Source organism: Alexandromys fortis, unplaced genomic scaffold (assembly GCF_014885135.2).
Source record: "Alexandromys fortis isolate MF-2015 unplaced genomic scaffold, M_Fortis_MF-2015_v1.1 scaffold_15, whole genome shotgun sequence".
In the NCBI taxonomy this organism is placed as follows: domain Eukaryota; kingdom Metazoa; phylum Chordata; class Mammalia; order Rodentia; family Cricetidae; genus Alexandromys; species Alexandromys fortis.
This window is the reverse complement of record NW_026067911.1, coordinates 17,438,462-17,454,376: the sequence shown is the minus strand read 5'-3', so window position 1 is coordinate 17,454,376 and position 15,915 is coordinate 17,438,462. Positions and strand designations below refer to the sequence as shown.

At 45.0% G+C, this 15,915-nt stretch overlaps 1 protein-coding gene across 2 annotated transcripts in view; it reads left to right on the top strand.

Annotated features, from left to right (window-relative positions):
- Maml3 (mastermind like transcriptional coactivator 3) overlaps nt 1–15,915 on the top strand; it is a 420,448-nt gene that overhangs the window by 42,126 nt on the left and 362,407 nt on the right. The window lies entirely within an intron of this gene.

Here is a 15,915-nt window from a genome sequence, read left to right as displayed (position 1 = left end):
CTGCCACCAAAGACAGGTGTTGTGGGACGAGACTTTCAAAGGAGGCGCTGCAGAGGTTTGCTGTATGTTTGTATCGCCATGTTTAATACATTTAGCCTCCCTAATGTCAGTTCATAGCTGGAATGTTTTGACAGCTGGTTACAAGTTTTATGGTTATGGTTTGTCAGGTTTAGCCATAAATATAACATGTCAACTGCATTCTGACAGGCACGTAAACACTAATTTAAGAATTTGTTTTTTATGCTTAGATTTTTATCTTGCTTTTTGTCATTTTAGAGATTGGGGTTTCTTTTACTATTTAAATTTGCTTATCTTTTCTTAATGGAAGTATTTTCCTGTTAACCAGCAACTAGAGAGCACTCCGTGTAACTTTCTTGGGTAGTTAATGGCCCTGGCTGGTCAAGCCACCTGCACTACTGGGCAGGAGTTATGGGTAGGGTTATCTCACCCTGTGCCCTTTTGTCCAGTTTTTTTTTTTTTTTTTAATTCTTTGGAACTTGCTTTGCAAGTCCGTGTGACTTTTAATGTTGCTTTAAATTGAATTCCTATTTCCTGTAAGCACTTCTTTCCTAAAGATTTTCCCACAGTAGTGTTTGCAGGTCAAAGGTCACTTTCAAACGCCGTTTTTTTTTAAAAGGCTCTTCAGGAAGACAGGGTTGTACCCACCAACAAGAATAAGCCGTACTGGGTGAAAGAGTAGGACAGTCTTGCAGGGGGAACGGCACTCTCGTGGACAGCCTCAGCGACTTCCAGGTCGCTGAGTGTCGCCACGCCTGCTGCCTGAGGTCCTGAGGGATCGCGATTCCCGTGTAGGGCTGTGTTGGGAAAGGTTACTTGTCTTATTTCCTGACCCAGATTTTTCCAAACCTTCGGCTGAGAGTCAGTGAGCCAAGGCCATTCTTGGAGCTCTTTCACTGGCCGGGGTGTCCCCAAGGCTACGCACGCAGGGACAGTTCATGCAGCCAGCTATGTTTATGGCAGTGGCAGCCTTCTCTTTCTCCCATTCTCCCCCCCCCCTTTCCACTCAAGGTTTCTTTTCTTTCCTTTTTTTTTTTTCCTTTTGCAAAGCAGCCATGTGAGAGGGATAAAATAATTTTGAAGAGCATTATATGGAGGGAATTTTGACAATGAGTAGAAGATGGTAATTACTCTTCCATTAGACTCAGTGGCTTTGGACAGATAAGCTGCATTGAAACGGGTGACCAGGGTATGGGATCATGGATTGTCTTTCACTGTTGTCATGGCGACAGTGATGCAGGTGGCCTGTAACTGCTGGGCTGTCAGATCTTATACATCAAACTGATGCTAAGTGAAAATATGTTAGAGGCATTGAGGAAAATTTGCTAGCGGTGTTTACAGGATCAGCCGGCGAAAAGCTAGCCTGGTCAAGGAAACGGTTTTCCTTAAAGCGCTGCTTGATGATGCTAAGGAAGCCAGGGTTTTTACTTTTTTATTAAGAAGATGAAAGTGGAGTATTTAAAAAAAAATGGTTTCCGGGAGTTGACTAGCTGCATACGTATTTAAGATTATGCCTTCCTGTTTCCTTCTTGATCTCATGTGATCATGCGGTGGCTCAGAAGAGGCAAGGCTTCTAGGCCCACCAGGGTCATTGCTCAGGCTTCGTTGGCCTGTGGTGGACATCGACAGACCCTGAGTCTGTGTTTTGTCAGCGAGTGTCACTGAATGGTGGCCGGCCTAGTAAGGGATCTTTACAGGGAAATTCCAGTAGGGCTCTCGTAGCTTCATCCACCCAGATCTGCACTCTACTGCGCACACTGCATGGAATGTGGAACACGCTGAACCTGGGAAGGGTTTCCCTTTGGTCCAGCACAGTTGCGATACACCGCCCCCCCCCCAACTTCTTCATTTCTTCTTGCCTCTTCCCCATTTTCTTTAGGTCTCTTCTCTCCTGCCTTAAAATCAGCAAACGTCTAGAACTGAAACCCCGCAACGTTAACAGATTAGGGCCTGGCCTTGGGAGTGTGAGAGGTTGCGTCCCGACAAGTCAAGACTAGCTTTATACTTCTCAAATAGCCATGCAAAGATTGGAAGAAGAAAAACGTAGAACTTCCCATTTCCATGTTCCATTTGAGGAAGGAGAGACAGTAAAACCAAAAAGGAGGTCTCGATGGAGGAGCCAGTCTGTTGAGAGTCAGGCAGAAGGGGTGAGGCAGTGGGCACCACCGGAGGACCATTTATGTTAGACGGTGTGGCTCCATTTTCAGCTGTGTTTGTCGGTAGTAAGATTTAAGTTAGAAAGAGGTGAATTCTCTGCATTGCACTGGAGAGTAACAGATCAGATATTAGCGATTAATTATAATCCACCCCATGTGCCCTGGGCAGGTGCCAGCTGGTGAGTCTGTTGGGTCCTGTCAATCAGAAGGAAGTTGATTCTGGCAGTGGTGGAGTACCTACTGTGTGTCAGGCAGTCTGATTGTTAAGTCTTCAAAAATAAAATCTTGAGAAGGAGGTTACCAAACAGGGCCAAGATGCAATATGGTGTTCCCGAGTCCAGACTCTATACTGCCTTTTGTACGCAGGGTTTTAGAGTCATACAGGCTGCACCCTTGCCTTCAGAAAACTATCAGTTTTGTTGGAAAGACAACAAAGTGTTTCACAGCTCATTAAGTATGGTGGTAGACCCAGGACTACCAATCAGGGGACATGGAGCATCTGAGAGGATCTCAGGGTAGATAAAGTTGATTATTTGNTGGGGAAGATCAGTGGCTAATTGGAATGTCAGGTGACCATGAAAGGGAATTCCAGAAGGAGCAGATAGTTTGAATGAAGGCCCACAACCAAAGGATGAGATGGTAGGTATATCCTGGAACAATGTGTGTGTGTGTGTGTGTGTGTGTGTGTGTGTGTGTGTGTGGTGGTTATTATCCCGTGTACAACATATACCCTCATACACGTGGGCTAAGTCCAGTATGTCTTTGACCACGTTGGTGACTGGGATTCGAGCCCATGCTTATGGTTTTACTTCTGAGGTCTTAGAAGCTCAGGTTGCTGACTTGCGTGAGTTTCCTCTATGGTTTTCTTTTCTGGTTTTCTTTCCATTTGTGATTGTTCTTACTGCCTTCTCATTCCCCCACTGTCATCTGTTTTTTGGTTTTTCTTTTTTTTTTTTTTTTCCTTTCTTCATTCTGTCAGAGGCCTTTTCCTACTTTAGGAGACCTATTTTGTTCCTTAGCCTGTCAGATATGAAATAGAAGGAATTGCTAGGCCGGACAAGTAGAGAGCCGATGGCCCATTCAACACAAATGCTGGGAGCTGAACACTGGTCCTCTTAAAGAGAAATGCAAGTTTTTAACCATGGAGCCATTTCTGCACTCATAGAAAAAGTGTTACCACATGGTTTATACCACCGGGAGACCGCCCCGTCCGTCACACTGTCCACACATTTCTGCTGTTTCCATGAAGACACCAGTCTTCAGATCTCTTTCAGAATTTAACCCCTGCTGTTTGCTCAACCTTGTCTTCTTTCAACCCAAGGAGCCAGTTTGCTCTCAAGCTGTGATTGGTTGCTGGCACTTCCCAAAGAGTCGGGACAATTAGTAAGCCTATGGGTAAGGAGAGGGTAAACAGAGAGCTGTGAAGCCAAGCACAGTGGCCAACACCTGGAATCCCACCCACCCCACCCTCCGGATGTTGTGACAGGAGGATTACTGTTAATTTGAAGCCAACTGAAAGTACTTTGTAAGATCCTGTCTAAAAAACTGTAATCAAACTAACAAAAAAAAAAAAAAAAAAAGAAGCCGCTTAAAGTGTCAAACTAAAGTTGGGCGGTGGTGGCGCACGCCTTTAATCCCTGCAGTTGGGAAGCAAAGGCAGGCGGATCTCTGTGTGTTTGAGGCCAGCCTGGTCTACAAGAGCTAGTTCCAGGAAGTGTCAAGCTAAAAAGTTGGTGCCCTCTATGTGTTTTCAATGGTCACATCAATAAAAAGTCAAGATCCAATGCTTGGAAATGCTTTTTGTCCCCCTTTTCCTAGTTTTATATAAAGAAACCAGAGTTAAGGTCACAGTGGTATAAGTATGTTTTTCTTGGCTTTTATACTTCCCTGGTCTGTGTGTATGTACACATACACACACACACACACACACACACACACACACACACACCACTCTTCTGCTGAATTAGGACAGGGGAGTCCTGATTTACCATACAAATCATGGAAGGAGATTTATTTACTCCGGACCTCCCAGAGTCAGTTGCTCAAATATGGGACTGCAGGAGCTTGAGAGTGGTGAGAAGGAACAAGGCTGTGTGACCATAGGGACTGTACTGCAGGATCAGTCAATCTAGCTGTGCTCCAAGCAAGGGATGCCTAATCAAGGAGAAGGGATTTCAGAGCAAAACAGGAAATGGAAAGTTAATCTGAGCTTTCTTCCTCCCCCAGTGTGTTTACATGTGTCAGGAGGGGCCCCTTTTAAAAAAGGAAAAGAAAGTTTGCTTTAAGAAAAAATATTCCGGAAAAAGAAAAAAAAAGATGACAAGAGATTCCTTCATTTAAGGATGACCGCTCCGATCATGTGTTGTGATTATTTGTTGATTAGCAGCTAATAAGAGCCATCAGAAGCTCGGAGGCAGAGAAACAGCAACAGCAGATCATTGAAAGTCTAGTTGGAGTTTGGAAAGTCATAGCCATTTCATATTCTGGTGTAAGTTTGTTTTCTTTTTATTTATTTATTTAGTTGGAGATAGGGTCTCCTGTATCCCAAGCAGACCTCAGACTCACTGTGTTGCTGAGGATGCTGAATACCCATGAATGCCAGGCAAGCACTGTACCAACCGAGCTACATTTCAACCTGTTACAAGTTTGTTTTTTTTTTTAAGTTATTTATCTATTTATTTATTTTCGTTTTTTTGAGACAGAGTTTCTCTGTGCAGCTTTGGAGCCTGTCTTGGAACTCACTCTGTAGACCAGGCTGGCCTCGAACTCACAGAGGTCCACTTGCCTCTGCCTTTCTAATGCTGAGATTAGACATATGTGCCACCACCGCCTAACTATTGAAAATATTTTAATTTTATGTGTCTGTGTGAGTCCCTGAGTGTTTTAAGGCCAAAAGGGGCATCTGATTCCCTTGAACTGGAGTTAGACTGTTATGAACTGCTGTGTGGGTGCTGGGAACCAAACACAGGTCCTCTGGAAGTGCTTAACCACTGAACCTTTTCTCTCGCCCCTTGTTATATTTTCTTATTGGGCAAATGTCCTGGAAGAATCTCATAATCTTGACATCAGTGGGCCAGCATATCCATTGATGTCTCATAGACCAGACCACATGGGACAAGGTTTTGGATTTTGCCTCCTTGTTTTCCTCAAACAGTTCCCCAGAGTGACATGCTCACTTATTAATTTGTCAATGAAAGTGTTTAAGCTGGCCACTGTTCATTATTTTCTATCAATAACAAGCTTTGTAAACAAGAGAAATAAATGTGATCTAACTCAAAAATGCCCTGCTGGGAGTAACTGTTTGCCGGGCGGAGGGGTAGACCAGTTGTATCTTCCGTGTTTATTCTTAGTATTGGTTCTACACATATACTGAGAGTCCTGAGAGTTCCTGCAGGCTGTCTTCACACCTACTTTGCTCTTAGTCTCTGTCTGAAAAGGTGGATGGAGCAGGGGAATGGCTTGATGACAGTTGGAAATGGAGAGACTTGGGCTGAACGCACGCGTCATGCGTGCTAAGCTTCTCAGGACACCTGTGGTTCCACCCTGGTTAAATCTGTTGCCATGATGTTTTGCCAGTATTTTATTTTATCTCGATATATGAAGTTTTGTCTGCACGTGTTTCCAAAGATGCATACTAGCAGGAAAGAACGTTGTTTTATGCAATATCTTCTTCATGTTAGGACAGAGGATTTTCTCGGGTGTAGGTTTGTTACATGGTATAGTTGGTGGCTTGGGTCAGAATGGAGGGTGTTTATGTAGTCAGTTGAGTGAAGGGGCTTCAAGACAGGGGCACTGGGGCAGATTCCAGCTGAGCAAGGGATTCTAGTGCAACTGTTTGTTATCTTTTCCTCCTCACGCTACATCTTCTGCTCCTTCTTGGGAACTATAGGGAGAAAAGCGAAAAAGGCTTTGAGCGAACATCATAAAGGAAGGATAGTGTCACAAAGAGACAACTTAAAGATGCACATTAAAATATATGTATGTGGTTTTAAGTCTCCGTGGTTGGCTAAATACATGGGGAGTCTTATTATGGTTCTTTACTCTTCACATAAGGTGTTGTTTTAAAAATTACTGCCATTTGTGCTAAGGGTCAAAAGAGAACCACCATGGGCCAGAGAGGTGGCGCACTGTAGGCCTTTGATCCCAGCACACTGGAGGCGGAGGCACATGTATGTAGTTGAAGCTCTATGAGTTCCAGGCAAAACCTGGTCTTGATAGCAAGTTCCAGATCAGTCAGGGATACATAATATGAGCCTTATTAAAAAATAAGAAGAAAGGAAGAAAGAAAGAAGAAAAAGAATAAGAGATGAAAGAAAAAATTAATAAACAACAACAACAACAAAGTTAAAAGAAAGTGCACCATCATGGATCAGAGATGACTCATGTGTAAAGTGCTGGCCACACAAGACTGCTGACCTGATTTTGATCCCTGGAGCCCATGTAAAGATGAGAGCAGAGAACTGGCTCCACACAGTTGTCCTCTGACCTCCATATGTAACATGGTATGCATGCCCACATACATGTCATGCACATGCACATACACATACAAACTCACACACATATCAGATAACATTTTCAAATAAAGTGCACCACCATTTTAAAAGAGATTACTGGTCTGGCGTGTTAGACTTTGCTATTTTTATGCAGGGAGATTGATAATAGAAAAATATTCTCCCTTGAACCATTTCCAGACCGATTCGTCGTCTTATCCTATAAATCAAATGTGGTTTCAGCTCTGGTGAGGCTGAGAATGTGGTTTTGAAGCACATTTTTACCTCATTGGCTCCGCTAGCTGGAAAGGCTTGGTCATCTCACACAGCCCCACAAGGTGACCTAGTAATGGACAGGCCAAGGGCAATATAGGCTCTGCCTCTGCCCAAGGTACTTCCATCCTGCTCTTTCTTGCTGTTGTATTAAGGTTGGGCTTTTCATATTTTCCAAAACAATACCCAAGGAGCTGGGGAGATAAAAAACAGTCAGTTAAGAGCTCACTCTGCAAGCGTGAGGATCCCAGACGGAAAGGGACAAAGCGTGTTGGTATGCATTTGTAATCCCATTGCTGGGGAAGCAGACAGACACAGATTCCCTAGTTTTGGTACTAGCTTAACTGCACTGGCAAACCCGGGACCCAGTGAAGGACCCAAAAGCAACATAGATGCTACCTGAGGAGGAACAGTACCCTAGATTGTTCTTTAACCTTCACACGTGTGCACGCTTGCACACACACACACACACCTGCACATACACACCCCGCACATCCCCAAACCAAAAATAGTTGACTATTTCTTAATGCGTTATAGAAAGCCACATTTCCAACATACTAGATTAATTTTGTATGAGAGACTTCCTTATGTACAAAAGAATCTCAGCTCTTCGTTCAGTACCCAAACAAACACATATATAAACAGCAACAAAGCAAGAGTTCCAATTATGATCTTCAAAACACAAATATCCATTTTTTTAAAAAAATGCATCTAACAATTCTCTGCTAGCTGCCGCTGTAAATTATTGTTCTTAAAAAAGAAAAAAAGAAAAGAAAATCCAATATAGTTGAAAGCTTTTCCTTTATAAATACAAGCTACGTAACTGCATTATCTCCAAGAAAGAGAGACTCATGTCTTGTTTTTTTGGATTTGGCATAGTCCGACTAATCAGAAAATCTTTATTAATTGCGTTTGCAACTTCTAGAACACTATTCAGAGGGTTTTAAAAATTTTGGGTTGCATGCAACATATGATGATGAGGAAAAAAGATGAATTTATATATCTATCTTATAATTCTACAAAATGCTTGTGACTGAGTTATACCCTGCCAGTGAGTTCTAGTAAAAGGGGGTTCTTCCTCTTTTGGGGGGAGTGGAGGAGTTTCCTCCTGTGACCAGGAAACCAGCATCATGGGGGTGGGGCAGGGCATTGGCTCTGGAAGAATGGGTTTGGGTAAGAGCTGCATTTCCTGTCTTGCTGGTCAGTTTAGTTGGGTTTTCTGAGCTTTACTCTGGCTTTATACAGCTCTGACTCCCCTCCTTGCTGTTGCTTCCATGTCCGCCCACTACCTTTGTCGTGGGTGATTACACAAGACTTGTTTCCTAGGGACACAGTCACACTGAAACACCACAGACAGCAATAGGTGATCTTTGAAGAAATGGTGCACATGCCATGCCTGTCACTGAATAAATGGCTGAGTTCAAGAGTTGTTATGGCCTGAATCTTGTACTTCAGGAGTCCTGTTGAGGCTCTAGATGGTGACTGTATTTGGAAAGAAGCCCTTGAATGAGGTGATTAGGGCTAAATGGTGTTATAGGTGGGAACCTAGTCAGTATGACTGGTACCTTTATAAACAAAGGAGGAGGAACAAGAAAGACACACAACCATCAGCAAGGCATGAGGACTTTGGTGAAACCAAACCTGCTGGCACTTTTGTCTTGAGTTTCCAGCTGCTAGAACTGGAAGGAAATTAATTTCTGTCGTTTGCACTGCCTGTTCTATGCTATTTCGTTAGGGTAGTAGAAGAAAAAAAATCAATGCAAGAGTGTTAATGAGATCTCTCCAGATCGCCAGCTTCCCAACTTGAAAATGGGGGTAGAATCAGGATTGGATGGTGGATATTTGTAACCCTACAATGTGTGAGGTTGCGGCAGGAGAATCTAGTTTGGGGCCTGCCTGGGTAATATAGCAAGATGGTGTCTTAAGGAAAACATGTTAGAAACTGGTAAATATCATAGGATGGTTGTATTAAATCGTGATGGCTAATCTTGGTTGTCAAGAGTTAAGGAGGAGGGAACCGCAGCTGAAGAATTACCTCTATCAGGTTAACCTACGTCCTTGACTATGGGGTGTTTTCTTGACTGCTGTTTGGTATAGGAGAGGCTAGATCACTGTGGGCAGCACCATCTTTAGGCAGTAGGCTTCATAAGAAAGGTAACTGAGCAAGGCAGGAAAAGCAGTACAGTAAGCAACATTCCTCATGGCCTCTGCTTCCGTTCCTGCCTCCAGGCTCCTGCCCTGACTTATCCCAGAGATGGACTGTAAAAAACCCTTTCCTCTCATAAGTTGGCTGTGCTCAGTATTTTCTCACAGCATCAGAAAGCAGACTAAGACAGAAGTTGGTACAAGAGAGGATGTTGCTGAGGTAGACCTGACCATATTATTTTAGGGAGGGTCGTGGAAATGTTTTGAACTCTAGGCCAGAAAAGCCATTGAGTGTAGCTTAGTGGGCTCTTCTGTGAGAGCTTGAAAGATAGGAGTGTTCTGAAAAACGTAGACGATGGAGGTGTGGATTGTGAAGTAGTTCCAGGAGGAAGCAAAGACTATCTCTGAACTGGTCTATTGTGTGAAATTTTCCATTAAGATTCAGTGGGAGTGAAACATTTGCTTTACTAGAACAATGGGTGCTAGTTTGCTGAGGCTCAAAAATCAGCTGTGATTGATTAGCAAGAGACCAGAATTTATTGAGGTGAAATCTTCCTCAAGATCAACACACAAAAACTGTGATCCAGAGGGGTCAAGGCTGCATCTCAAGCTGGCAGCAGAACTTGATCATATGTAGGTATCCCACAGGATGCTGGTTTGGGCCACATAAAAGCTGCAGGACTGAAAGGGTCCTGGAGAGAACCTGAGACCTGACACTCTGTGAGACCAGGGGAGGCCGTTGGTGAAGCTGCAGACTCAGTTGCAATGAAGTTGCAGCATAGTGGAGATGCCAGGACTGTGGGAGAATCACCAAGGACAGCAGCAGGTATGGAGTAGGAGCCAAACTGAGCCTGTGAGACAAGCTGTATGTGTTGTGACTGCCAGAGTCAGAGAGGGAGGACACCCAAGGGCTTTGGAACCCAGCAGATCATGAGTGAGCCCCAGATGCTGGAAAATGAACTATTTGCATTGCCAGATTTGGGTTTGCTTTGATTTGATTCTGTCTGTGCTCTGGTATTTTCCTTTTGTAATAAAAATGAATGTGAGTTAATTTTGATTTTACAGGAGCCCACCGTTAAGAGGCTTGGGACAACTAACTCAGTAGTGAAATAGAGAAAGTCATTGCCAGTGCATAAGCGTAACCTCCCTTAATCAGCTAGGGAAGTCAGGAGACTTTCATAGAGGAATGTGGAACTTGAGCTAGCCTTGAAAGGGACAAGGATCTCTGCAGATGGGAGGGGTGGTGTGATGGTGTGGATGGTTGCACCCATTGGGGTAAAGTAAGAGTCAGTGCAGCAAAGCAGATGGTGCGTTCCAGGGACAGTGTTTTGGGGCGCCGGGGACCATGGTCACATAGGGGCAGGGATGGACGAACTTGGACAGATGGATTAGGGGCACGTGGACTTTGCTCTGAATACAGATTTGTTTTGATTATGATCACCACAGCCAGAGCTGAAGCCAGAGAGTACCATTATCAAGTTTCTAAGTTTTGAGAACTTTCTAATTTCTAATACCGGGCCCTAAATCGTTTAGAAGGTTGCCAACAAGAGACGAAAACCAGCTGGAGAACTATGGGGAAGGACAGGGACAGTCAAGATGGAGGGAGATGGAAGGTTTTGAGGACGCACATTGGGGGAGGGGAGTTTGGGAGACAGCTCTTTCTGGAGCCTCTCCTTGTGTCCTTCTTAATTCAGTTCTTTGCAAAAACCTGGTTTTCAGGTGAGGCTGATGAGGTCTGGTGACATTTAAATCCCTACTTGATGGTAGATAGTGAGAAGTGAGAAGGGTTGAGATCCAAGGCCAAGTATACTGGGTGCACAGTGCCTCTTGCTTCCCGTAATCCCTTACTGCCTCGCCCAGTGACAAATAGTTGAAGTTTCTTACTTGTGCAATTGTCAGCAACAAGAATAAAGGACTCAGAGTCGTGTTTCAGCTCTGCAGAAATGTTTTGATTTTTGAGTTGTGCGTGTATGCGTGTGGATCAAGCACATGTTTCTAACTTGGATATAGTTAGTTTCATAAACATGTATGTTTGTGTTGCTATTTCAAGTATGCCAGTTCTATTACATGTAATGTTGTAAATAAGAAAGTATAGGAAATACACGATTCCTATCAACTTTTCTGTCCCTCTGTTTTGCACATTTATTCTAGCCCCATAACTGGTTTTATTGCACAGTAGAGTCTTGTAAACAAAGACTCTTTTGTGTCCCACATGGACACACAAGACACCAAAGGGAGAACTGGGAAGGAGTGGGGAGGAAAAGTGAAAATGACTCAGAGAGTTCCAGAAACAATAGAGCGGTTCTTTTGGGAGCTTCCTCTGAGTAGAGCCACAATTACCCCCTCCCCTGATCTCCCCCCATAAATCTCCTTTCTCATTTTAAGAGCCAGAAGGGACAGCAATGTCTATCTCTTGAGTTCCCTTGCTGTCTGCACCCGGACCTAGCTCTCTCCAGATCTCTCCTTTCCATCTGAGGTGAATAGCCTGGTAAGGACCAGGAGCCAGCCATAGGGTGTTTGTGCTCAGACCTCTGGGGGTGACAGGTTTGCAGAGCCTTTGGTAGCTCCTCGGAATGGCATATGAAGGGGGCAGAGAAGGGAGGGACCTTGGTTCTCTTTTCTGTTGTTGAACTCCTGGAGGTTCAGACCTCGGATAAAGTCTGGCACATGGTGGATGCTCAGGACATATACTGACCGAATGTTGGCTTAATGGCCACGTGCCAAATTCTGCTGACTGCTTGGCATCTGATCTCTCATTAAATCCTCCTGGCAAGGAAACTCAGTTCTCCATTCAACAGATCAAGAGATTAGTGTCCCGAGAAGTTGCATGACCAACGCAAGATTGACAGCTTATAGATAAAACACAAGATTCAAACTCAGATTTCTATAGCTCTAAATCTTGGACATATCTGCAGATATTTTGAGTACAGCATAAATATTCTTCATCAAAATATTACCTTGGTGTAAACTGACCCACTTTATATGTGTAAAATAGAGTTAACCTCAATTTGAAAATGAGAGTTTCAAGAACTCTCAAGATCAAGCTCATAGTAAGTGTTGAACAAATACGGAACTTAATTTTATTTCTTTTTACTCTTATACTTTGTTGAGGGGGGAAAAGTGTGGAAGATTTGAAAGTTTGTTGCTTTAAATAAGCTACTTACTAGATCATTTTCTTAATACAGGCAGGGTGACAAAAAGCTAACACACTAGTTAATGACAGCCAGTTCAGAAGCACCGCTACACACACAGTGTTGAAAACATTGCAGTCATATGTATTCCCCACCCTGTGAAAAGTGTTGACTTCCGTCTTGTCTCTGGGAAGAGAGGTGGCTGCGAAGTCACCTGTGAAGCTTCCGGGTCTGTGGGAAGGGTCCATTCACATCAGCCTTGAGGGTCTTCCCATCGCCTCCCTCACTTCGCTTCTGTCTCGCTTAAAGGACGAGCTTTTGTTTTTTTTTTCTTTGTCTGCCAACCCTTTGCTCTTTCTTTCTCTGTACTTTATTCCTTCTTGAAATACGCTGTTGGAGGGCTTTCCCTTTGATGAACTCAAGAGTCTTTTCCCATCTTTCATCCCAAAGTCCCTTCCTTGCCAAACCGTAACCAGGTGTCCCTTGTGGTCACCTTCCTTGTCCTTTCTTTGGTTGCATCCGGGAAATGATGGTTTCGTGAGTGTCACGAAATAAAGAGAATCTGGTGGTCACCACCTCCCTCTTCCAAGCTGCTTCTCTACACAGGAAGGACCAGAGATAAGGTGGAAGGTGGAGGAGGGATTGAGGAAAGCGGAGTAACTGGGACTGGGTTGTCCAGACCAAAGAAGGACTGGGGATGTAACGCAATAGATAGGGGGCATGCTGACTAGCATTTGCAAGGTCTTGGGTTCAGTCCTCAGCACCTCATAAAAACAGGCACAGAAACAAGTACAGGCGTTTTCCAGGCTGAGGGGGGGGGGCTGAAGTTCAAGGTTATCTTTGCCTTGAAGCAAGTTTCAGGTTAGCCTGGGCTACAGGAGACTCTTCTACCAACAGAAAATTGTTTTCCAACTTGAACTACTTTTTTTTTCTTTCGAGACAGTGTTTCTCTGTAGCTTTGGTGCCCGTCCTGGAACTAGCTCTGGTAGACCAGGCTGGCCTTGAACTCCCAGATGTCCGCCTGCCTCTGCCTCCTGCGTGCTGGGATTAAAGGCGTGCGCCACCACCGCCCGGCCAACTTGTACTACTTTAAAGTACTTTCATCTCTTGCTCTTCCATCCACTTAAATATCATTACCATAGTCCATTTGCATTTTTCATGGATGAGGAGCCTATGTTCTATTGGTAGGTTTTTGTTTTCCCACACATTAAGATAAAATGCCTAGCCAAATGAATTCCTGTGAGCACTGAGTTCCTTCATACTGCACACTCTTGATGGGCAAGGCCTGCGGAATGGTGACTGTCCAATTCCACCTCAGATGAAGCAAAGTGATGACTCATTTCTCCCGTGTCTCTGTGGCTTCTGCCATCTCTGATCAACACAGGCTGCTTTGCTAATGCTCAAATGATTTCAGAACGCCTCCTTGACATGAACAGTTCTCAAACGACTCCAGACATCCTTTGTAAGCAGGGGACTCTCTTGTTATCTCCGTCTTCCTGGTGGGGAGAGCATTCTGCCTGTAACAGTGCGAGCTGGTGTCAGTGGGGCTTGGGATGCTGTGTAGAGCTTGTTGTTCTAAATGTGAAAAGCCTTAGCATGCAGCCTTTGTATTCCCTTAAAGTCTGCCTCTGGCCTCTTTTACCTGTGGTTAATACTTCTCCCAAGTTCCTGTTGGTCCTCGGAAGCCCATTTGTCCTCCACTCTGGCTATTTTGGTTCTGGGGGGGTGGGGGTTTGGGGGGGATGAGATCACACCGATAAAGGGGAGATGGATTTTGTTTTCATTGTCTGTATGTGTGCATGGCTTTGTCTTTGCATGTTTATACGTATGCAGGTATGTGTGTGTGCGCAGGTGTGTAGACACATGTGTATGTGCAGCTGTGTAGGCACGTGTATATGTATGTGTGTGTGCGCAGGTTCACGTGTAGATATGCACCCCATAGATAAACACTGACTACTTAATATATTGTGGCAGGGTCTGCCACTCGAAGCCAGAGCTCATCAATCTGACTAGTCTCACTAGCCAGCTTGTTCCAGGGATCCTGTCATTGCCTCCTGTCCAGCATTTGCCCAGGTGCTGGGGAGGCTGACCCTAGTCCTCAGGTGCACATCAAAAGTTCTTTATCTACTGAGCCAACTCCTCAGTCCCTCAAGGGAGACATAAAACAAGAAAAACTACTCTGAAGGCAGACTGTACTCCTCCTCCACGAATTCTCAACCAGAGCTCTGGCGCGTGCCCTCTCTGCTACTTGTCTTGTCTTCTCAGAAGTATGGCTGCCTGAGGATTCTGACTGGATTCTGCTGGTTAGTGAAGATTTCAAGATAACTGAGCCGTCTTGCTGTGACTCATTCTGAGCTGTTTTAAGCAGTTCCACAGCCTCAGAGAATAAAAGGATGTTTAATCATCTCCCACTTCCTCTCTCGTGGTTGACGTCATTGTCACCGTCATTGTCTTCATCACGTTAAGTACCCCAAAGCAAAGAAGTTGCTAGACAAAATCTGTAACGTAGGCTCGGCCTTTGGTGTCTGGAAGTCTGCTGCCTTTAAATAGCTAACTCCCAAATGGATCTAATTCAGACTTAGGTATTGATTGATTGCCCTGTGGTAAGAAACAGATGGTATTAACCAGTAACCTGAAAGTCCAAATCCAATATCCCAAATGCTGAGAGTCTATTGTTTGTAACAGGTGTCCATGGTGGCTCAGTGGGTTCTGACACTAGGCAGAGATACTGGGCCCAAGCCCTACAAACTCAGGGCAAAGACTGAGATGTGTTTCAGAGTTCCAGGAGCCAGGAACAGCAGCGTGTAGCCTACCTAGTCCAGTTGGGGAGCCCCTGAGCTCCTGGGTTTAGTGGTAGGAGGGCCTGAACTGTGGGAGATGGTGGAGACTGAGCAGAGGCTGGGAGATGCCCAGTGGGCGGGGAATAGATGCAGGCCTGAGCGTAGTGACTGGGGAAGGGGACAGCTTTCAGATGCCACACGGAGGGGCTTGGAGCAGCGACAGAGTGAATCTTGAGTGTTAGCTCTCTGCTGGTGTTGAGTAAGAGACACAAGAGGCCTTGGGCTAAGGGCCTGTGAGCTCATCTCCGGATTCTGGGAGCTCGATTTGAGAAATATGAGTGAACTATAACGCAGAAAGCTTACAGAGGGAGATGGAAGATGAGGCAGGGCAAGAGCCCAGCCTGGGGGACAGCGGGGACCATCAGTCAGAGGGTGTCTTAAGAAGAAGACAGTTTCCAGTTTTGGATATGCAGTTATCTGTGGGGGCCCAGGGAGTCACTGAGGTCCGAGACAGGCTCTCTCCAACACCCTGGATAACCCACAAATGACAGAGCCATTGATTTTTTTTTTTTTTCTCTGTTAAGACTAGGGGAGCAGAAAATGCTGGAATGGTCACGTGGGAAGGAGTAAGGCTCTTCCCCGGGAGTCAAATTAAATCTGAAGGAGCCAGGGGGAGAAGGATGAACCCAACAGCAGGTACTCCCTGAAGTCCTTTAAGAGGCAGGAACACGGGCTAAAGAGGCTACTGGGAGGACCTTGGGTGGCTGCAGCCAAGCTGAAGAAAGGCTGCTCCCTTGTCTCAGTGGGCTGGGATCCGTACTGCTGATTGGACAGCTCGGTGTTCTTGGCCATCTGTGGCAGGCTGCCAAAGCTCCACTGGGCTGTCACTCAAGGCGGGGGGGGGGGGGGGGGGGGGGGGGGG